At 40.7% G+C, this 24,772-nt stretch overlaps 1 protein-coding gene across 4 annotated transcripts in view; it reads right to left on the bottom strand.

Moving 5' to 3' along the window:
• Positions 1-24,347, bottom strand: part of LUZP1 (leucine zipper protein 1) — a 99,582-nt gene extending 75,235 nt beyond the window's left edge. For 2 of the 4 annotated variants that reach the window (XM_051988284.1, XM_051988282.1), the window contains exon 1: positions 24,022-24,224. The gene's annotated coding sequence lies outside the window, so the exon portion shown is untranslated. Of the gene's footprint in view, positions 1-24,021; positions 24,228-24,263 lie in introns of those variants that run through there. The other 2 variants (XM_051988283.1, XM_051988285.1) reach the window with 2 other exon arrangements.
• Positions 24,348-24,772: the final 425 nt, after the last annotated feature.

Raw genomic sequence — 24,772 nt, 5'->3', positions numbered from 1 at the left:
CTAGTGTCCACACTGCCCCATAGACACACCAAGTTCATTCCAACTTCTTTTGTTTATGGTTCTCCCCCAATCTAGAATTTCTTTCCCCACTCCTCTCTCTGACTAACAAAATTCCAGCCATCCCTCAAGGCAAAACCAAAATCCCATCCCCTCCATGAAGCTTTTCCCAATGACTCCAGCCCACAATGCTTCATTTTACTGACCTCCTACCACTCATTTTGGCCTTCAGTCAGGTAGTGTGTCATTCTTAGAGAATTTTCACATGACTGCATCTCTACCCCTCAACTAGAATATGAAGTACCTGAGGGCCAGAATGATGGCTCACCAGTATCTAGCATGCCGTTATTGTTGTTGAGTCTTTATGACCCCATTTGGAGTTTTCTTGGCAGAGATACTGGAATGGTTTGCCATTTCCTTCTCCAATTCATTTTACAGATGAGGAAACTGAGATAGACAAGGTGCCCAGGATCACACAGCTAGTAAGTATCTGAGATTTGAACGTGGGAAGATGAGTCTTCCTGACCCCAGCCCAGATACTCTATCTACATTACCACCCTAAATACCAGCTCTTGGTGATACAGCAGAGGAGTCAGAGCTCTAGCTCCATTTCTTCTTATCCCCTGCACCCTACCTCTTCTATATTTACTTGTTGTGGGCATCTGAACAAGCTTCAGAGCTGGAAGGGGCTTTAGAAGCCTTCTCCTCCAATGAACTCCTACAACATGGCTGAGAAGTCATCATCCAAGTCTTCTTCATCTGCCTGAACTTTAGTTTATCTCTTGGGTAAGCCTGATCCAACTTGTACTACCTACCTGGCAGAGTGGTTCTGAGTAAACCACTATAGGAAGGGAGACATCATGATTACTGTATTTGCTGATAAGGGCATCTCTGTGCTAGGAATCTTCTATTCCACTATGGCCTATGACCTGAGCTCTCTCTACTCAAGACCTCAGAGTATCCCCAAACTCTCTTTATCCCAACGCTCTTTACTAACTACCTTACTTTAGCCCCAGCATCCTCTCTCAAAGTATACTAGGACCCAGCAGCTGTAAAGATCTCCATTAGGACTACCAGCCCAAATACTACTAAACCTTCAGGTCATTGAGGATGTGAATGTGCCTTTAGTTTCATTTCAGAGAAGCAGAATACATAAAGAGGAGGCTAGCAGTCTGGAAGATGAGGGTCTGAAATATACTGACAAGTAACCATGACCAAGGCATTTAATTCTCTCAGTGCCCCAGGCAAACCATCTAAGACTATCATTGCATCGATGAAGAGACTTTCCAAACCTGCAGTTCCAGAATCCCATGAAATCATAAGTGTGAACAAAAAAAAAGTAATAATAACAAGTCTATTAAATAGCATTTTACCTTTACTTGGAAACATAAAACAATTTCACCCATTTTTCTGTTTTGCAAGGCAGTGACTTCAGTGAATCCTCAGAAAAGGATTCCAGTTCAAAAAATGGAAATGAGCTTCATTCACTTGTATTAACAGAATAGGCTTTAGCAGACCAGTGTCCCACAAGTACATGATGGGGAACAGAATACATTTCTAAAAAAGACAACCTCAGAGACTGGACCAAAATTTAATTCCATTCATCTTGCTCAGAAATTAACTATTTTTAGTCACCTTGGAACTAAACAAGACCAGCTGCTCTTGTGTTCAGGCAGCTCATCCAAGGTGGGTCACTGTGTTTCCTTCCCTACAAATTCTGCTCCTGTAAATACCTACACTAACGGGCAGACCCAGGATGAAATGGGACAAGGAAAACTTGCCTTTCTCTGGGGCCATTTTAGTTCATCTCTACTTGGATGAAGATTTTCTTGGGGATGTTCATTTCTCCTATGCTTTTTGGGATCTCAAAAAAAAAAAAAAGGATTTAAAAAAAATAACTATATGTAGCATAAAAATACAAGTCACATTAAAAGCTTCTTCCAAAACAATGTTCATTTGGTCATGAACACATGCCCTCCTCCCTAGAACCACCATAAAATCATTCCCCAGTGTGATATAGGTCCTCATTAGCACCCACAGAGATTACTGCAACAGTTCTCTGCCTACCTCTAGTCTGGCTCCCCTCCAAGCTACCCTACAAGCTGCTGCCCAAATAAACTTGCTAAAGACACAAAGTTGAAAAGGATAGCTAACACTTTGAATGACAAAAATCTAAAGGGTACAATGGAAGAGCAATGGCTTCAGTGTCAGAGGCCTTCCATGCGAATCCTGGCTCTACCACTTGCTAACTCACCTGTGTGATCCTGAGCAAGTCACTTCATACCCTGGGCTTCAGTTTCCCCATCTGTAGGACAGGACAGGAAGTTGGACTGGATGGTCTCTGAAGTCCCTTCCAGCTCTAAGTGACTGGATGACCTCTACAGGACTGTCCTAACTCTTTATATAGATCATGGATCCCAAAAGATTTTTAACAGTTGGAAGAAGGATGGGTCGCATCAATTATAATGAAATTGATGACATTTGAGAAACTCAACTTCAGAGGGAAAAAAAAAAAGGATGAAAGAAGACAGCAATCCCCTTTGAACAAAATCTGAGAAGATTTAGTTCAATCTAAGTGTGACACAGGGGCTCATTTTGTGACTTTATTTGTATAAGGCACTCCCAGGAGGAAAAAACTTCTACCAGGTCAGCACTTTCTCTGACACTTCTTAGCCAGTCACCTGGGGCACAACAAGATTAAATCACTTGCCCAGGGTCATACAGCCAATATATTTTCAAGGTGGACCTTGATCCCCAGTTTCTCCAGGCAAGCTCTTTATCCACCACATTACAAAGGTAGTTGCTTTGTAGTTTGTCCTACATTCTCAAAGAGGACCATGGGATCAGGAAGGTGACATGTAAGTGAGTTGTATTTAAGTGAGGGTGGGCTGTGCAAAGTCACCAGTCCCACTTTCTCCTCCAGAGCCATCTGGGTCCAGTGGCAAAATACAGATCTCAGAACAACTGGAGATGGCCCTAGATGCAGTGGGAGACCATCACACTCTACTGCCTCATGAAAGAGATGATAGCTTAAAAAACTTATGCCTTCCCAGGCTACATTCAAGAGGCATTAAAACTTCCTCAAGAGAGAGGGGAGTGGATCTTCTCCAGGCAGGCCACAGCTGGAATAATGCATTCAGTTCATGCCACAAGTTAGAGTATATTCTAAGAGTAAATAGGATCGGAAAAAGACTGAAGAACACTCCAGGCACAATAGCCCAGCAACTGGGGATGTGTGGTCTGGAGAAGAGAGGGAGGATATTACTTTGATTTGAAGGAAGTATTTAGACTAATTCTGCTTAATAGGAAGTAGTCAGAAGCAGAAGTATGAGTACAAGTTACATAGAAGAAAATTTAGGTTTGGTGCAAGGCAATACTGATATTTAATGGTATTCAATAACGAAATGGGATTTCTCCAAGGGATAGTGGAAGAATTGCCTCTCATTGGAAGTCTTCAAGCAGGAGATGGAGCACTCAAAGGAGATGGATCAAGGAGATAACCCCTCTCTCTGTGAGCCTCTATTTCATCTGTTAAATGGGTTTAACAAAACTTGGTCAACTTCTCTGACAGAGCTGGTAGGAAGTTCAAACTGAATGAACCAGATGGCCTTTTTAGGACCTTTCTAGAACTTAGTGACAGTGACTTTAGGCAAACTCCATGGATTATATTATTCCACTTAAACTTTCCAGAGTTCCTACTGAATAAGACAAATAATCTTGGTAGCAAGGCTACCATGATCCAGCTCAAACCTACTTCTCCAGTCTTTATATCATACACATCATTCCCTGCTCTCCAGCCAAAATGGACTTCATCCTCTTTTCTCCCATTCCCATCCTTCCTTCCCTTCTCTCCATACTTTTGCTTATATCACCTCTCATGCCTGGAAAATGGACTTTCATGTCACACCCCCAGTCTCCACCTAAAGGCGGTGTGGTACACAGCATAGGGGAACAAAAAAGAATTCAGGACACAAGTGTGAACTCTGACTCTGCCACTTAATGCCTGGGGCTTTGGGCAAATAATTTAATATCTGAGTCTTAATTTCCTCACTTATAAAATTGAATTAGATGACTTTTAAGGAACCCTCCAGCACCAAATCTATGACTTCATGTAACTGACTTCTACATCCTTCAATTATTTCATGCCCAGCTCAAATGCCTCCTCCTCCCAGAAGTTAGTCCTAATCCCCTGCACTTCCACAAATTTCCCATGGGTTGTTTTTGGAGTTTTTTTTGGTGGGGGGAGGAAAAATAGAGGTTTAATTTCTTCTTTTTTTAAGAGGCATTTGGGGTTGTGACTTGCCCATGGTCACACAGCTAGTGTCTGACGCCACATTTGAACTCGGGTCCTCCTGACTCCAGGGCTGGTGCTCCATCCCCTTCACTATTTAGCCATCCCCTTAATTTCTTCTTGACATTTTATCACATGCTCCCTCATTTCATAGTTACCTATGTACACAGCTGCTCTCTCTTATTAAGAATGGCAACTGTGGCCTATCTTTATGTTTCTAATATCTAACACAATAGCATATATATAACAAGTACTTAATATGTTTACTAAACAACTTAGCTTTGGGGGGAAAAACCAGGGCTATTTATTATGGAAGACAATAATAATCTAATGAAATTCTCCTCTAGGGCCCAATCGTGAAAGAATAAAGATAACAACAATAGTCATCATTTATATAGTACTTTAAGGTTTACAAAGTATTTTACATAAGTTATTTTATTTTGATCCTCCACAATTACCCAGTGAGGTTAAGTGCTATTATTATCATCTTCATAATTAAAGAAACCGAGGCTGAGGGAAACACACAACTAAGCAAGATTCAAATTTAAGTTTCTATTCATTCTACTGGAAAGTGCTTGAATAGAATAATGTGATCTAAGGAATTTGCCTAAAATCACTGTCGCCAAGTTCTAGAAGGGTCCTAAAAAGACCATCTACTTCATGCAGTATCCTCTCCCACTTAGGTGCCATGATGAAGCTTTTCCCACTCATTAACATGATGTACATCGGCAGAACACAAGCTCTAACAGCATCTTCCGAGTTAGAAAGGCTTCAATACCGAGAGATGACATGGCTGTTTTCTGAGGACCATCTCAGTTAAGCCAAGAGAAGCTCATTAAGAGAAGGCTAGTAGGGGCAGCTAGGTGGCTCAGTGGATGAGCACCAACCCTGAAGTCAAGAGAACCTGAGTTCAAATCTGACCTCAGACACTTAACACTTCCTGGCTGTGGGACCCTGGGCAAGTCACTTAACCCCAATTGCAATTGCCTCAGGGCAGAGAGAGAGAGAGAGAGAGAGAGAAAAAAAAAAAGAGAGAGAGAGAGAGAGAGAGAGAGAGAGAGAGAGAGAGAGAGATAATGAGATTCAAGTGGACCATGAAGAGCCACAAAGAAATTAATGATGTATGGGAGGAAAGAAAGGAGCACAAACACCACCAAAACCACTCATATTTCAATGGATTTGACAACAACCACAGCTACAGCTGAGATCTCCAAAAGGGCGCTGTCCATAGTCTTACTCAATCCATTCAGGTAGGTCACACCATTTTCCAACTAACATTTCTGAAGAAGAAATCATGTGCCTAAGAGCACAAAGCCAAAATCTGACAGAGCTGAGGTATAAACCAGTTTTCTCAGATTTTTAAATGCTCTGCACTCACTCAATGTTGTATCCTTCAAAGGAGACCATATGCTCACTCTAACAAGGCACCCTGCTCAGAATATTTTTGGAATTCTTGGAACAGACTGACAGAGGAAAAAAAATCAATCTCATTTTCTTGCTCCAGGTTCTTCCTTGTCTTCCTCCTCGCAGAACTACAACTTCTGGCTCTGGGACCCTGGACTCTGAGAACTAGGGGTTTTTACTTTATCTGTACAGGCCACCTAGGTCACCTTTCATACCACTTTTTGGCTATGTTCAAGTTATGGTGCTTTTTATTCCCCCATTTGTACTGTCTGTCCCTATATGAAGGTAAGCTTTTCAAGGGGAGGGAAGAGCTCGCTTACTTATGTTTGTACTTCCAAAGGCTTATCATAAGTGCTTAGCACACCGTAAGCACTTAACTTTTTTTCCAATTTCATTTCTAACCATCACAACTAGTTTGGTCCTTTGTTTTACCACAGTCACACCAGTCATTAAGAATTTCCCTTCAAAAGTATTTGTGATGGGGGCAGGTAGGTGGCGCAGCCTTGAAATCAGTAGTACTTGAATTCAAATGTGACCTCAGACACTTAACACTTTCTAACTGTCCAACTGTGTGATCCTGGGCAAGTCAGTTTATCCCAATTGCCTCAGCAAAAACCAAAACAAAACAAAAAACCAGTATTTGTGATTATTCAGTCATATCTGACTCTTCCCATGACCCCATCTGGGGTTTTCCTAGCAAAGATACTAAGAAACATTTCCCATTTCCTTCTTCAGCTCATTTTACAGATGAGGAAACTGAAGCAAATTGAGTAAAATGACTTACCCAGGATCACACAGCTAATACGTGTATGAGGCCAGATTTTAATTCTTTTTGACTCCAGACTCAGCACTCCATCCACTGTGCCACCCAGTTGACTTAGCTGGCCATAAATTTATTATTTACTATCAGCCATCTTATTTCCCAAATCCTGTTTCACGTGACTCCTAGATATTTCCAAAGTTCAAATCTACACTCAAAGAAGACTGACCTCTCAGCACTGAGGTTGTTCAAAAAATCAAGACTCCAAAGATCTTTCCCTAAAGGGATTTCCAAAAATGCTGAGTTATGGCAATACCATGTGAATGTCAGTCCTCCCAAAGAAACAACACACATTTGGCTGTAGAAGCTCTGACATATTTCCAAAAAGAAAAAAAAAAAATCACTCCCACTACTTTATAGTAACACTATGAATATCATAGTGAATTACATGTTTTAGTATTATATACTATATTGGTATAATGAACGTAAGAGAACCATACATTAGCAAGAAGCTATCTAAATATTCAAATCAAACTCTCCCTGTAATGGCTTCATCTTTTGACAAATTTTATTGCAAAACTCAAAAAGAAATTATTTCTGTTATTTGCTATTTTGGAAATATAAGCAATTTTTGACACAGTTCATTTATCCTTGAAAAACTGATTATTCAAATTATTCAAAAAAGGCTTCAAAATTATAATCACAGAAGATCAAAATGGAAGGTACCTTAAAAAAAAAAAAAAAACTAGAATGTTAGAGTTTTGAGAGGCCTTAGAACACAGATGTTAGAGCCGAGAAGGGCCTTAGGATGTAAAAGTGTCAGAGCTGAGAGGGACTTTACTTAGAACATACTCTGTCACAACTGGGAGACACCTTGTCCAAATCTCTCATATTCCAAACAGAACTGAGGTACATGAAGGAAAATGTCATGTCTGAGGTCTCATACCCCACCAATAACTGGGGCAAGAATCTAGGTCTCCTATATCTTCATCCCGCATTCTCACCAACACATTATTCACATGGTGTTTCCTCTAAGTCTTTAAGGAACTAAAGTCAAGGGGTACCAGGGTCATCACAGAGCTTTTATAAGGGAAACATTCTGTCCACCTTTACCTCCATTGGCTATATACACTTAGGTCTCTGAAAGTTAAACCTCTGGCTTAATCCTTCAATATTGCAGAATGTTGCTGCCTTCTTTTACTCATTCCAAATGTAGATCTCAAACAATATGCTAAAAAGTGACTCCAAAGTTAAAGATTCTACAAAACTTAAGGTACTATCATACATTTATCAGTGTTTTCAACCTTGATAGCTGGGTTAGATATCATTGGTTAAAGTGCCAGCCCTGGAGGCAGGAAAACAAGTTCAAATCTAGCTTCAGGTACTTTCTATCTGCGAGACCCTGAGCAAGACACTTAACCTGTCAGCCGCAATTTCCCCATTTATAAAATGGGGGAAGGGGGTGTTAATAAAAACACCTTCCTGACAGGGTTGTTGTGAAGATCAAATGAGATGATATTTATAAAGTCCTCTGAAAACCTTACATTACATGACATTCTATAAATGTTAGTTATTATTATTACTATATTTGTGAGGACCCCACAATCAGTATGAATGACAATATACTCTCTATGCCTTAACATTTAGTTGATCAATCATGAATTTCCGTGGCTCTGAATAAGTCATCCTCTTTAATGATCCTGAGAACTCAGATCAAGCAAAAGCAAAAACAGATCTAAAAGAAATAATGAAGAGTACCATATCTTGCTAAAGGGTACCATAGATATGAAGTAATATCAATACTAAACATATATGCACCAAGTGGTATAGAATCCAAATTCTTAGAGAAGTGAAGTGAGTTGCAAAAAGAAATAAAGATAGCAAAACTATACTAGTATAAGATATCAACCTTCCTCTATCAGAACTAAACAAGTCTAACCACAAAATAAGCAAAAAAGAAGTTAAGGAGAACGGAATTTTAGAAAAGTTAGGTATTATAGATCTTAGAAGAAAATTGAATGGGGATAGAAAAGAATATACCTTTTCCTCAAGGGTATATGGCACCTACACAAAAATTGACCCCCGTATTAGAGCATAAAACCTCACAATCAAATGCAAAAAAGCAGCTTGTATAGCCTGATGAATATGGAAATAAGTTTAGAAGAGCTGCACATGTATAAACTCAGATTGCAGTCTTGGGGAGGGGAAAGAGAGGGAAAAAAAATTGGAACACAATATTTTGCAAAGATAAATGTTGAAAACTATCTTTACATATATTTGGAAAAATAAAATACTATTTTAAAAAAAGTCAACTGCATATAGTCAGCCTCACTGTAATGTGTCTTTCTGCACTAAATGAGGCTGCTCCAAGGAAGCAAGATACAGTCTCTCCTGAAGTTCATAATCTAAACCCTTCCAGTTTGGTGGGACTTGCCAGAGCTTGTACTCCCCTGGCACAGACTCCAGGAGCCCAGGGCTACCTCAGTGCTATCCTAAGGTATCAGGGCAGAACCCGAGGGAAAGAATGATTTATTATAAACAAATTAATACATTAAGGTTTGACTGCAACTCGGGGATGGTATAAAACCTCCTGGTATAGTTGACAAAACTGAGACCTCCAGAGGCAAGATGACCCACTTACTGGGTAGGTCACAGTAGGCATTTCTTCTGTGAAAAATTGGACTTAAGAGCTTCTGAAAACCCTTGTAACTCTCAAATTCTGTGTTACCAGGTCACAACATGTGGCTGAGCCAAGATGACCCAAACAAATATTTGTCTACCATGGCATAATGGATTGTGCTAGGCCTTGTGGGGGATACAACCACAAAAAAATCAGTTCTTTCAACAATGATTAAATGCGAGGGAACTTAGCAATAAATAAGAAACTATTCTTTGGGTTCCAGGCTAATGGTCTGTTGCCTTTCCTGCTCTCAAAGGAAAAAGTTATGTTCACACTACAGAAAAAAATTAAATTTACTCATCAAAGTAATTATTAATTTGTTTTATATGGTTTAGAATTAATTTATATGTTTAGTAATAAATTGAATTCATCTTGGTAATGAAGACATAATGGTAAAAAGGAGAAGTCTTATAAAGCTGTGAAGGTATTTTCCACAATTAACTCATAGTTCTGAGGCCTAAAGAGAAGGGGGACCACTCCACTGGGAGGCAATGGTCACTCCTGTCAGTACAACAGGGAAAACAGAACACAGAAATACAAGCAGGAATGGGTAGTTGCTGTTGGATCAGAAGGTTGCAATCAACCAGAATCCTTAAAATACAGGGATATTTCAGAGTGATGGATTCAGAGTCACAGGTCCTGAATTAAAATCTGAATATTTGCCACTCATTCCAAGCATGACCTTGAGCAACTCACTTGACTTAATCATTTTATCTGTAAAACAGATAAACTCCTGTAAAATAGGAGAGTTGGACTAGATTGCTTCTAAGGTCCCTTCCAGCTCCTTAACCCAAAAAGAGTTTGTATGTGAATCTTTGATTCTAAAACTAGTCACCATCATTGCTCTGCTTCTAAGCAGTACTTTGGAAAGGAGAGAAGCCCTGGCTGGGAAGTCCCCTAGGTACATTGTGGAAAGGCTTAGGGTATTCTCCTTTTGGTCCTCAGACTGCAAGGACACCTCCCTTCTGTGGAAAGGTAAAAAGAAAAGGAAGAAATGCTACCCAGATCAAGCAGCTCAGAGTTTCAGACATGGAAAAATACACCAAGGAATAATGACATCCTCGAGGTTACATTCTGAACTATCCCCTTCTCCTCCTCAGCTGGTGAGAAGGTAGTGAGATGCAAACCCCACCCCTGCCCACAATTTCTATTCTGACCTGTCCTCAAGTGACTCTGTGGCAAATTATTCCAGAATTCAAAGCTTGGAGTCCATGAACTTGAACTTGGTTGGAGGAAAAAAAATTGCATTTTTATTTTCACTCTTTTTCAACTGAAATTCAGCATCTCCTTCAATGACTTGAGAAGGGATCTAAGGCTTTCACCAGCCTGCCCAAGGGGATCCCTGATCCGAAAACAAGAACTCAATCTTCAGTCTTTCCTACCAGTCCCCAGTTCATGATGGCTACTTATGCCCTTTGTGCATCCTAATCAGCTCATGTGCCAAGTGAATGAACAAAGGTGAAATTACAGAAAGATAGCATAACAACATGTTTAGGACAGAAGACTGAGTCAAAGACCAGCACTGACTAGAGACAAGTCCTGGGCTCAGGGCCAAGCCAGACTTCCATCTTGGCCTTGGGTAAAAATGCTTGGGGGCTTCTATTTCTCAAGCTGTAGGGGACAGGACAGAAGAAGGGAGGGGAGGAGGGAGAACAGATATTCAGTTTCATATACAGTCCTCTTCTTGGTTCTTTATATATTGAAATGTTCATATTTGTTGTTATTTAAGTTCATAAATAAGGAAGATAATTTTTTTTAAAGAAATGTTGCTGACCTCAGTAACAGAATATGGAGAGCAATTGCTATTGTTGTCCAGTCACATCTAATTCCTTATAACTCCCATTTGGGGTTTTCTTAGCAAAGACACTGGACTGGTTCGCCATTTCCTTCTCCAGCTCATTTTACAGATGAGGAAACTGAGGCAAATAGGAGGAAGTGATCTATCTGGAGCCACAGAGGTAGTAAGTGTCTGAGGCCAGATTCGAACCCGAAGAAATGTATCTTCCTGACTCCTGGACGGACACTATCCACTAAGCCATCTTGCTGCTCCTAAGGAGCAATTACTATAGATAATGTGGAAGAGATGACCAATACGATTGGAAATGAGGCAAGTTTAAATCTTTGGTTAAATCATTTAATGTTTCTGGGCAAGTTTCTTCATTTTCAAGTAAGATGAGGAGATTGGACTAATCATTCTCCAAGGTTTCCTGTTTTCCAGTTTGAAATTTTATGATTTTCTGACTACAAAGTATTTTGTGGAAAGTACTTGGGAAACACTGACTTTTGCCATGCATCTATAGTACAATCAATGGCACAATGAGATAGCAGGTAGATCCCAAGGAAAAAATGAAGGGAACCATGGATTTCATCAACTGAGTCATGGATATTTAAGGCTTCTGAAGGAAAAAGGGAAACTTCTCTTTCCTCAAATTCATACTAATTGTTGTGTAGAGTTTGGTTCAGACTTCTTCTGCCTCCTGAGCTTGCTATTCCCAAGGTATCAGTTTGAGAACATTTTCTGATCCAAGTTCAGTGACAGCTTCATTTTCTGAAGGGTGTGTGGAATGAGCTGCAGGAGATCATGTTTCCTCCTTGACACCATTATGTGATTACAGTGGGGCCAATTCCAAATACTCTTGAGCCTTTAGCAAAGATTCTATTTCTTGAATAGCAGAACGCCAGAGACTTCTATGTCACAGTGGCCAGGCAGGGTGAGGAAAATGCAAAGTTCTGGTTTTTAATTGAAATTTTACTTTTGCTGAAATATGCTGTACTAAAAAAAAAAAAAAAACAAACTCATATGAATAGTTTTAAAAGGTATCACAGATTCAAGAATATATCATTTTCTGGTTCTCTGGAATGAGACAATATGTGCTTCATCTAGTAAGAAAAGTTTAGCAGGTAGGTCACCACCAGATGGAATAAAACTATGGTATCAAACTACATCTATAGCTGGAGATGTAGTTTATGATGCCATAGTATCCAGCTCTTACAGCTGGAAGAGCATCTAATCTAAACCTCTCATTTTAGAGATTAGAAAAGCAAGACCCAGGAAGGTAAAGCAACTTCTGTAAAGATTTAGTTTCTCAAAGATAATGATAAATGTTGAAAGAAATATGGAAACACTGGGGCACTAATACATTGTTGGTGGAATTGTGAATGGATCCAACCATTCTGGAGAGAATTTGGAACAATGCTCAAAAAATTGTCAAACTGTACATCCCCTTTGATCCAGCAGTGTTATTATTGGGCTTATATCCCAAAGAGATCTTAAAGGAGAGAAAGGGACCCACATGTGCAAAAATGTTTGTGGCAGCCCTGTTTGTAGTGGCAAGAAACTGGAACTTGAGTGGATGCTCCTCAATTGGAGAATAGCTGAATAAATTGTGGTATATCAATGTTATAGAATATTATTGTTCCATAAGAAATGACCAGCAGGATGATTTCAGAGAGGCTTGGAGAAACTTACATGAACTGATGCTAAATGAAATGAGTAGAACCAAGAGAATATTGTACACAGCAAAAAGATCATATGATGACCAATTCTGATGGATGTGGCTCTTTTCAACAATGAGGTGATTCAGGCCAGTTCCAATGGTCTTGTGATAGAGAGAATCATCTGCAGCCAGAAATAGGACTCTGGGGACTGAGTGTGGATCACAACATAGTATTTTCATCTCTTTTGTGATTGTTTGCTGACTTTTTTTTTCTCATTTTTTTTCCTTTTTGATCTGATTTTTCTTGTGCAGCATGATAAATGTGGAAACATGTACAGAAAAATTGTACATATTTACCATATTGAATTATTTGCTATCTAGGGAAGGTGGAAAGGGAGGAGAGAAAAAAATTTCGAACACAATGCTTTGCAAGGATGAATGTTGAAAACTATCTTTGCATGTATTTTGAAAATAAAAAGATATCAAGAAAAAAGATTTAGTTTCTCCAAAGGAATAGCAGTCAGGCATTTAGGATCTAAATGCTACCAGAGTGGGTATAATTAATCTTTAATTTAATGCTTTAAAAAGCATTTTTCTGGACTTCAGAAAAGAAACATTCCATGTAGAGTCTCTAATAAAGAAGTGATTTTCTCAGTACATTGACATATTTAGCTTATTCTTGTTGCTACAACATACAAAGTTATTAATTATCGCAATGAACCAAAGGTATCTAATATGACAAGATACAAAGTTATTAATTATAGTGATGAACCAAAGATGTCTAATATAATCAAAAGAAGAATCCACATTCTGAAAAGGACAATTAAGGAGGACATTGATACATTTAAACAACCTAAGATATAAAGGATAGTAGAAAACATTAAGAAATTAAGGATGTTTAGCCTGGATCACAGAAGATTTGGGCAGGTAGGTGATATAGACCAACATGGGGTGGAATAGGGAAGAAGAATGAGAAAGGAAAGGGAACAGAAAGGAAAGCGAACACCGAGTTTTCTTCCTATGTTGTCTATTTCAGGAAATAGTGGGTTCCCCTTCACTGAATATCTTCAGTAGAATCTACATAACTACTTGCCAGGGATGTCATGTAGAAGAGATTCTTATTCAAGAACAGGTTGGACCAGATGACCTCTAAAATGTGACTCTTGTGATTTTCTCTAAGATGACAGAAATGAAACACCCTCCACACCAAGGTTTCCCTGAAAAAGGGATTGCTTATCATAGAAATGTCCAACAATCATCTCTCAATTATCAACTATATCACCAGTACATAGCACAGTGCTGGCATATAGTAGGTGCTCAATAAATACTTATTGACTTTCATTGACACTATTCATTAAACCAGTTTCAGCATGAAGTGTCAACCACTCAAGAAAAAGATTTTCAAGATAAGTTTTAAAACTTAGTCATCCTGGAAATCGGGAAAGATCAACAAATAATAACTAAATGATGATGTAGTTTTAAATTCTTAGTAGATACTGCAACATATCCAACATATAAAGGACTGCTTGCCATCTAGGGGAGGGGGTGGAGGGAGGGAGGGGAAAAAAAAATCGGAACAGAAATGAGTGTCAATATAATGTAATTATTAAATAAAAAATTTAAAAAAAAAAATAAAATAAAATAAATTCTTAGTAGAAAAACTGTTTGAAAATCAAGAAAGAAAGACAGCTTATGCCTTTCTTTTGAAGGCAAGTTGAGCAAGTCATTTCACTTCTTACAGATCTCAGTTTCCTTATCCATAAGATGAGATTAGATAATTAATAAAATGCTTCGAATTCTAATAACTTTATTCTATTCCATAAAAAAAGTTTTCTGAATTGAATAGATTTTCATTAAATATGAATTTTATTCCTAAGTTTCTCATTTTGATCTAGTGTAGAAAACATTTTACACAATTTAAATGTAGCTTAAAATTTTAAAAATGAAAAAAAAAAAATACACATGCTTAATTTAGTAAAATTTTTCCTGAAATTTTCAAGAATAGAATTTTGGAATCTTAGAATTTTAACAAGGTCCTTAAGTTCCCTACTCCTCAAGTTTAGATGTCAAGCTTCTAAACATCCTTAATAAGTAAATGGACAGTCACCCAGCCTATGCTGGATATACTTTAAGGATAGAGAACTCAGACAGCTTCCTTGGGCTTCAGTTTCCCCAGGAAACTGTTTCAATTAATTAAACAATTTGCATGCCTATTGGTTAATAACCACTAGTATTAACTTCAATAAATAAAATAACCAAGTCTTGATAAAGTTATAAAATTAGTATGATAAAGGAAAGGAATGGTGATGATCATCAGAATGATGAATCATTGCCTTAGATATAGTATTTTTAATATCTAATAATTAGAACCACATTTATCTCAGTTGTGAAAAAATACATAGACATGCTGAAATGGAAATATACTTTTTAAAGAAAAATTATTAAATTGGATCTTCCAACTGATGACTCAAATTACGCAAACTAAGATTAAAAAAAAAAAAAAATCCACCATAGGGCTGGGAAGAGAATAAACTAGCAAGAATTTACTGACTGGTCTTGGTAGTTTTAAATAGACTTCACTTGGCTTCAAGATTTTTATGGATGTCATCAAAATAAAGTGCGTTTTGCTGAAGAAGCTAACTCAGCTCCCCTCTCCCCAACCTACCCCAACCTCACACCTCCTCTAGTCCACAGCTCCACAGTGAAGGCATTAATAACTCAAACAAGAATTTATTTATTTATTGGCCAAGAAGGTGCTTTGCAGAGCTAGCACACAGTCAATAACAGAACTCCACAGGAGCGTCTGTGGACAGATCTGATACACAGCCGAAAGTACCAAGGGGGGTGACTGCAGAGATCATAACTTGGGGTGAGAGGGGAAGAGCAGAAAAGATCAGAGAAGGGGTAAAAGGAAGATGATCCTTCAAAGACCAGCAGCATTTCAATAAGAGAAGGCACATCCCAGGGAATGGGAATAGAGGAAGAACAAAAACAGTAGACTACTTTAGAGGAATGGCTGGCTGGAGTGCAATGAGCACCTGAGGGAGAGAGAAGTGTGAGAGAAGAATCATCATCATCAAGGTAGATAGAACTTTAGAGACACTATAAGTCAAAAGCTTTTAATCTGTATCCCATGGACCAATAAAAGATCTGTGAATAGATTTCAGGGAATCTGTGAATTTGGATGGGAAAAAATATCAATTAACATCTTTATTTTTACTAACTTACTCTAACTGAAATTTAGCATTACTTTTAAAAAATTACTTTTTTTAAAATAAGATAATTTTACTATATATTGAATATATTGTAAATAGCATAATTCTTCAGACTGCCCAAGCAGTCCAAAAACACACAAAAAAAGTTAAAAACATTAATTTGGGGCAAATTCTTCCCTTTAGAGATGAAGGTTAGGGAACTTGCAAGCTTCTCTCTTCCACAGAGTAAATGTGATATTTCTAAAATACAGCTCCAAAAATGATTTTAACTACCAGTTCATCAAAACTATTCAATAACTCCTCATTAACTCAAGGATAAAATAAAGAATCCTTAGCGTGGCATTTTTGAAAGCCTTCATAATTTGGGCTGTCTACTTTTTCAGTTATTTCATATAATTTCCTATCACAAATTCTCTTCCAAACTGGCTTGCTAGCTTTTCTCCTACCATCTCTTACCCTAATATGTAACACTCCACCTCTGGACCTTTATAAAAGTCATTTCTCGTGTCCTAAATGTACTCATTCTCTTTACCTCTGTCTAATAGAATCTCTAGCTTCCCTCAGATCACACCTCCTATCCTTCCCTCTCTCTCTCTCTCTCTCTCTTCCAAGCTGGGTTAGAAGCAGGACTTGATCTTGCTTCCTTATCCCAAGGCTATCTCTATCTATGTCTGTCTGTCTCTGTCTCTCTCTCTTTCTGTCTCCGTTTCTCTATGAGTCTGCTTGTTTCTCTCTCATATATATATATATAAAATTAATCTGGTTCAAGCAACAAAAATTAAGTGTCCACATAGAAACTGCACATTTGAACTAAAACTTCCATGTTCTCATTCTTCTTCCACTGATTAGCTATCTAATCATGGGCAAGTCACTTAAATTCAATCAGCCTCAGTTTCTTGAACTGTAAAATGGTGATAATAATACCCATAGTGCTTCCAATTCACAGAATTATTATGAAGTTCAAATGAGATATGTCTGTAAAGCATTTAGAAAAATTGGAAGTGCTAAGTAAATGTCAATTTATGATGACTACAGCAATGATCAAAGTTAGAAAATGCCTAGTACATTCAGGAAGATGATGATGGATGAGAAGCTAAGTTCTACTATTATGAAAATTAAAATCTCCTTGGAGCTATATAAGATATAAACATATGAAAAAATCCATTAAAGACGTGTCAAATGAGTGATAGGGGTAAAAAGCAATAAATAAATGCAGTAGAAATTTGGAGATGAAAGAGATAAAATTATGAGCTGGGGTAGAGGGAAGAATGGGTAAGATTTTAAAGAACTAGAAAAGCTTCAGGGAAAAAGTGAAAAGATAAGGATAATGATGTAGGCAAGCATGAGGTACTTTCAGGGAACAACAGTGGATAACCTGGTCAAAATTGAAAGTTAGTGACTGATCAAAGCAGGGCTGGAAGAGTTGTGAAAGCCTTGAATACCAAGCAAATTTTATACTGAAGGTAATAAGAACTAAGGAACTTCTGCTGAATTCCTCACTCTTTGGAGTCTAATGCTTCATGGGAGCATAAAGGTCACCTGGCTTCTCAAAGACTATACTAGTAGAGCTCTGGGCCCACTATTGAGTGAAGAAAGGTCAGGCAATAGGCTACTCAGAGGCTGTTCAAGAATCAGCCTGGCTAGTCCAGAGGACCTCTTATGTTTGTCAGAGCAAATCTCTGCTCCACCACTAGTGAAATCACAGAACCTTAAGATACTAAAGAAGCAAGATAACCGATGAAGAAGATAGCAAGTGATAACTTGTAGATCTGTTGGGCAGCAGAGAAATTCTGTGGGTTTCTTGGAAAGTAGACTGGAGGTCTCGGGACAATAAGAAATAAACAGCAGGGAGAAAGCAATGGTGTCTAGAAAGGTGAATTGAATGCTACTATGATACAATGATTTAAATCGATTAAGTTATTTTCAGTAAGATTTTAAAAGTTTCTCAAATGTATACTGGGTGGAAAAGAGCTACAGAGCAATGGTACCTCGGAATTTTGGTTGCCTCATTAAAAGGTGCTTTCTACAGAATCTAAGACCTGATCTCAACATGGGGGCTTCAAAGTAGATTAAGAGCAAAGGAGTGATACAAAGAGAGCAGAAAGCCTGGGTTTGTTTGAATGCCAAATTGTTAGTTGTATGTGACAATGGAGAAGTTTTGTGTCTTCTCTAAAACTAATTTTTCATCTTAAAAGTGGCCACTGCAATGTTTGTACCATCTAACAGTGATGCTGAGGAAGAAATTTGTAGTCATAAACCTTTCTAAGTGTGAGTTGTATTACAGAGCAGTAGAGTAGGAAATAAGTTGTGGGGTGTGGGAATAGAAGAAGTAAACACAAGAATTTTAGAGATTCCTCTGGGGGAAAAAAAAAAAAAGCAAGGAGCGGGGCTGTAGTAAGTCTAGGGGTGGATCAAAAAAGAATTATCAGAGGGGAAAAAACATGTTTTGCCAGAAAATTAAAGATATTGGGGCAGCTAGTTGGTACAGTGGATGGAGCACCAGCCTGAAGTCAAGAGGACCTGAGTTCAAATCTGAACTCACTTAACACATCCTAACTGTATGATCCTGGGCAAGTCATTTAACCCCAATTGCCTTAGCAAAAAAAAAAAAAAAAAAAAAAAGGGAATTAAGATGTTGTGGTTTTGATTTTGTTTTTTAACCTGAAATGCTGCATTTATGAAATGTTAGTTAACAAAGTCTAGATAATCAAGATTTTGGAATAGTCAAGAAATGGACAGTCCTTCATAAAAATCAGAACTTAGCCTTTGTCCTCTACAGGCTAACATCTCATAAAGGGTACTTATAATACCTAGTTCTCTGATCAATTGGAAAAGCATCTTTAGTAATTGCCACTGCCTCCGAGATCCCATGAGTACTTAATCTATTTCTTCTTGTCTTACACCCTCCCTGAGCTTTCATCTATGTTTCTCTTGTTCCCTTGCTTCATCATACCACCTTTAATTTAATCTCAAATTATTTAGTGAATCTTTCTAGCACAGAGATTCTTAACTGAGGGATCAAGAACTTGTTGGTAAAATATATTTATATTTTATATGTGATAATGTCTCATTTTGTATTATATTGTTAATAGCATGTCTGCCTATTATATCATAAATCATATCAATATATTCTCAAGATCTCTCTTAAGACCTTTGATTGAATAATTTGAGACACAATGGCACACGATTACCTAGCATGGTGTACCCTCAGAGAAGATGCTGTGCTCTATGAGCAATTAGCTCAGAAGAAACTGGAGATGCACAAAGTTAAGAGAATCCACCCCAAATGTTCATGGGAACTATTTGTGTCCAACCTGTGGCAGAGCATTCTGAGCTCCTATTGGTCTGGTCTGTTCAGCCACAGTCGGACACACAGTAACTCTAACATAATGATGACATTTTGATGCAAGGACAACAACCAATCAACCAACCAAATAACCAACTATATCAATGCTGCATATTTAAATATTATATATTGGGACATATTCGTATCCTATTACAACCTATACATGTACATACATATAACTGGTTTCTTTTATAATCCTATGTTTTATCACATGCATTTGAAAACCTTGCTCTAAAAAGAGATCCATAGGTTTCATCAGACAGGATACTCTTCTTCTAGGAGGGCTTCTTAAACTTTCTCCACTCACAATCCCTTTTTGCCTGAGAAATTTTCATGACCTGACTATATAGATATAAAATCGGTATGCAAATCAAATCATAACTTCTCTCTCACATTCAGTTATGAGATCCCCAGTGGCGTCAAGACCCACCGTTTAAGACGCTGGGCTCTAGAAGAAGCATGGAAGAGAGCACTGGACATATATCATGTCCTGGTTGTAACATTTCTATCTGGGCAACCAGGGTAATCACTGCTTTGAGCCTGTTTCTACATCCATAAAATGAGGATAATGTATTTTCCCTACCTCCACTTCAGAGTTCTTATAAAGTGCTTTGTAAACCTTAAAGCATCATATAGAAATGTGAGCTACTTTTTTCTCTAACCCCAATGAAGTCACTTTAGTACTATCTCAGACCAGAGTCACTCGTAATTGTAAATTTCAACAAAGCCTCAGGCACTAGCTAAAATTCCTACCAAATACATACAAAATAAAAATTACCTCCCCCCCCAGACAAAACAGGTTAAAAATTCAAGTCAAAGTCTATTAGGAATAGTTAACTGAGTACCACCACTTTCAGTTAAGGATTGATCAGCTAGTCTTCACCTGGATCCATATCTTATCTTTATTGAGCTGCCTTAAAAGCTCCCAGAGGTTCATAACATGAGAAAGCATTCACTTTCTGTTCCCGAATGTCCCAGAGGGCTTCTCTGAAGTGAAGAAAAATAGTTTACAACACCTTTCTCCCTACAATCATTGACCTCTCACCCCCACTCCCAACCACATGAAATAAATGCACCAGAAACTCTCAGGTTCTCCCCATTTTCATCTGAGGAATAGCACCACCATCACCAGGCATTTTACAAAGTGCCTACTATGTATGGCTATTAATTTTCTACATGGCCCCAAACTCAAAACCATCAGGACTTCAACAAAAAATATTTTCTGGTGGATTTTCCTCAATAGGATGTAAGTTCCACAGAGGCAGGTTTTTCATGCAGTTACTCTGCAAAGGCGCTCCAAATCATTTCCAGACCTTAATCTATGACACTAAGACATAGTAGCCACCTAATAAATGCTTGTTTTGTGGATTCTGACAATGTTTGCAACCCCCCTTTTTAGAGTATAACTTAAATGATTGCCCTAGTTCATCGAGTTTCTGGACACCAAAGCTAGCACTAGAATCCAGGTCACTTTATTTCCAGAGAGTTCTTTTTTAGTTAGGTAGAAATAAAGGGGAAAAGTTAACTTCCAGGACCTAAAGAAAGATAGGTCAAATGCACAAAGAGCCCTCCCAAAAAAGTGCTTGTTGTGTAAGGGGAAAAGCCCTTGGAGTCAGGCAAAGTAGGTTGAAATCTGTGTGACTCTGGACATGTCAATTCATGTCCTCGGGCCTCAGTTTCCTCATTCTGCAAAATGATAATGCTGAACTAGATAATCTCTTAGATCAAACGAGACCTGTAAAAGCAATTAGCATAGTATCTGGCCAACTCTTCATGACCCCTGGACCAAAGCATATATGTCCCTTCTGTCCTACAATATCTCCCAAAGTCTGTCTTAGTTCATGCTTGCTGCATCGATGGCATTATCTATCCACGTCCTCCTCTCCTGCCTCATTTTCCTTTTCTCTTCAATCTTTCTCACCATCAGGGTCTTTTCCAATGAGTTCTGTCTTCTCATTATATAGCCAAAATATTTAAGCGTCACACATTAACAAATGTTTATTTCCTCTCTCCTTCTGAGGTCCTGGATTGCTCTAACATCCTATAATTCAAGGAAAACTGCTCATTCATTTATTCAATAAATATTTGTTAAGTGACTACTATGTGTAACATACTAGTTAGTGGAGGAAGGGAACATAATAAGAACATGTTCCCTACCTTCAAAGAGCTTATTTGGGGATGATTAGACATCTTTACAAATATACTATAAAAGATTAAAGTGAAAAGTATTTGAGAAGTTGAAACAATCCAGCAAACTTAGATTTTTGCTGGTTTACCCATGCCCCCAACTTCTCGTGGACCCCTCCCCCCAACAAACTATTTCCAGTCTGCTCAAGCAGATTTTCTTACAATGTTTAGGAAAATAGTTTAATTTTAGAAACTTGGAAAATTCCACAAAGCAAAGTGATCAAAAACATATCTGCCCTGAGGAGAAATTCTAACCAAAATAATTATTTCTGACAGAAGAATTTTCTACTTGGTTACTTTACTTAGCCATTCAAAACACTCCACTCCCGCAAAAGGGTGATGGAAAGGTGTGTTTGCAAAGTATGACAACTCATGTTCTCCCACAGAAAGTAGTGCAATGACAAGAACACTCTTATGTGTCAGAGGCAGAGTTTCAGCCGGGCTGTGTGAATCTGGACAAGTCACTCCCCCCTCCCCCAGCCCCTCAGTTTCCTATTCTGTAAAAGGAAAGGGGCAGGTAGACAGTGCCTGATAAGGACTCAGGAAGACCTGAATTCAGATGCAATCGCACACAACAAAACTGTGCGACCTAGGCAAGTCACTTAACGCTGTCTGCCTTAGTTTCTTCATCTGTAAAGTGAGAAGAAAAAGCCAAACCTCTCCAGTATCTTTGCCAAGAAAACCCCAAAAGGGGTCAGGAAGAATCGGACCCCAGGGAGCAACAACAAAAAATAAGAGAGTGCGATTCCACAGGTCTCCAAGGTTCCCCACAAATCTAACACCCCTACTCTGGGGTCTGTTGTCAGGTGGTAGAGAGGAATTGAATGTATTCAGTTCCAAAACCAGGCCAGCTAATGAGAGCTGAACAGCAGTCAGTGGGTAAAAGAAATGTACCTCACAGAGACACCGCCCCTCATAACATCCCCACGAGGCTGGGAGGGCCTGGGAGTATTATCCTCAATTGTCAGATAAGCCAACAGAAGTCCCTTCCCCCAAGGTCACTGAGTGAGTCAGGGAGGTGGGACTAGCAATGGCAGGTCAGTATTTCTCGTCTCTAGTCTGGCCCGCTTCCTCTTTGGGGGTGTCCACCCCCCAGAGTGTGAGAACCAGCTTGGGCATTGTTGAGATAATACGTAACCCTTCTCCCCAGGCATTAGCAAGGGGTCTGACCGGAGGAAGAAGCCGGTCCTCCTTGTTGCAACTAAGCTATTAACCAGGACCGCAAGATAGCAGAACGACACTTAAGAGGGGCCCAGGACTTGGAATCCTCGCTCCCAAGCACATGAGATTCCCTGAAGACGCCCTCCCTTCTCTGGAAAAGGACACTCACTCTGGAAACCACAGTTCATAGCTTTACTTCTGGAAGCCATGATTACCCTCTGGGTTTCTGTGGGGAGATCGGCACAGATCTCTGGCAAACCGAGGGAGAGAAGGAGGGAGGCAAGCAGGAGGCAGGCAGGCAGACAAGCCGCACACTCTTCGGAAAAGTTTAAAGCGACTCGGGGCTGGGGGGGGAGGGGGGGAAGAGGGGATGGTGCTCCCCCAACGCAGGCCCGGCCTCCTCCCCAGGCGCCCGGCTTGGTAATTAGCCCCCTTCCCCGAGCTCTCCCCGCATTTCCTTTCAGATTCCATCATTAATTAGTTTTAAGGACTGTCTACTGGCAACTTAAACAAAGCAAATGCCTCAAATTCCTTCTCAGCCCATTGGTCTAAGCCGAAACCAGCATCGCCTGGGACAGCAGGCAGGGCAGACAGCTGCTGCTGCTGCTGCTGCTACAACCGCAGAACTCCACTCCACTCCACTCTTACTCCTCCACTCCACTCCACTCCCTTCCCTCCCCTCTAATCTCCCCCCTTCGCCTCCTCCCAGGGCGGGGAGTAGGGATTCTCTGCGGACCCGCCAGGCCTCCTTCCCACCCCCAATTCCTGTTCCTGTGCCTTCCCCATTCCCAAACTCTCCCCTCCCCTCCTCGATCTCCCGGGCTCTTCCTGTATGATCACTTCCTTCCTCTCAGGGTTCTCCCCTCCTCCTCACAGGACCCCCTATACTCGATTGGGGACCCCACCATCACCGCGCCCTCAAATTCCTTAGACTTCATTTTCCCGCCCCAAACCCCCGGCTTCCTTACTTCCCACTCCCACTTTCCATTAATTCTCCTCTGATTTTTACTACGGAGAAAAACTTCTCCACTGATTCTCTCCCTCCTCACCTCACCAGAGCAGATTGTTCCCTTCCTAACTTCTCAGACTGCCCCCTCCCCACTTCTCTCCTTAGATTCTCCTCCTCTGTCCCTTCAGCAAATTCTGCCCCCGTCCTCACTCTCTCCTCAGATTTTCTCCCTTCACTTCAAAATTATTGCCTCCTCACCTCAGATTGTTCCCTCCTCACCTCAGATTGTCCCTTCCTCACTTCAGATTGTCCCCTCTCACCTCCGCTTCTGCCCTCCACATTTCAGATTCTCCCCCTCCCCCAGCTCTCCTCGGCTTTTCACCTTCCCCAGATTTCTCCTTGGAGTCTCCTCCCAATCCATCTCTTTTCTGGGATGATCAACCCCACCATACCGGCCCCTTCCACCTCCGCAGCCTGTCACACACACACACACACATACATACATACATACATACATACATACATACACACGTTCGCACCCCCGGACCCCCCCACGCTCTCCGCCGTTCCAGGGGGCTCCCGCCCCTCACTCACCCGCCCGCCTCGCTCTCCTCCCGGACTGTCAGCCCCGAGTTCCGGCTCAGGTGGTCGCAGTCTGGCGGCCTCAAACCGCCCCCGCGAGGGAGGCTCGGCGCCCTCAGCAAGCGCCCCACGCGCCCGCCCCGGCTCCTTCTTCCCGGGCTCAGTCCACGCGTCCCGGGCCGCCCGCCCTCGCCGGAGACCCCTGCCGAGCTCTGCCTCAGGCTCCCGCGCCCTCCCCAGGGCCCCGCTCTCACCTGGGCAGCTGCGGCCCCGGCCCCGGCCCCGGCCCGGCCCGCCCGCGCTGCGGAGGCTCCCCGCGCTGGGCTCCTCCGGGCGGCCGGCAGCTCCAGCTCCACGGGACTGACAATGAGGGGCGGGCCGCAACTGACGTCAGCGCCGGGTCGGGGGCGGGGCTGGGGGCCGGGGGCGGGCCCGAGGGGGAGGGGAAAAAGAGAAGGAGGGGGAAGGGGCAGGAAAAAGAGGGAGGAGGAAGAAGAGGAGGAGGCCCCCTCTCCACTGCCCTTCTCCTTCCTTCCCTCCAGTCTTCCTCTTCCCACACTGCACCCGCTGGCCTACCTCCCCTCCCACCTCCTCTCCAGAACTCCCCCTCCCACCTCACCTCTAGTCCTTTCCCCTCCATAGCTTCTCTCCTCTCCTCCCTCCTCCCACTACTCTTCCTCTCCTCCTCCCCCTCCCACTTCTCCTCCTCTGCTTATCCCTCCCTTCCCCCCCAGGGCAAGTCTGGACTTAGGAACAGTCCAGG

This window comes from Antechinus flavipes, chromosome 3 (genome assembly GCF_016432865.1).
Source record: "Antechinus flavipes isolate AdamAnt ecotype Samford, QLD, Australia chromosome 3, AdamAnt_v2, whole genome shotgun sequence".
Classification (NCBI taxonomy): domain Eukaryota; kingdom Metazoa; phylum Chordata; class Mammalia; order Dasyuromorphia; family Dasyuridae; genus Antechinus; species Antechinus flavipes.
This window is presented reverse-complemented; position numbering and strand designations above follow the sequence as displayed.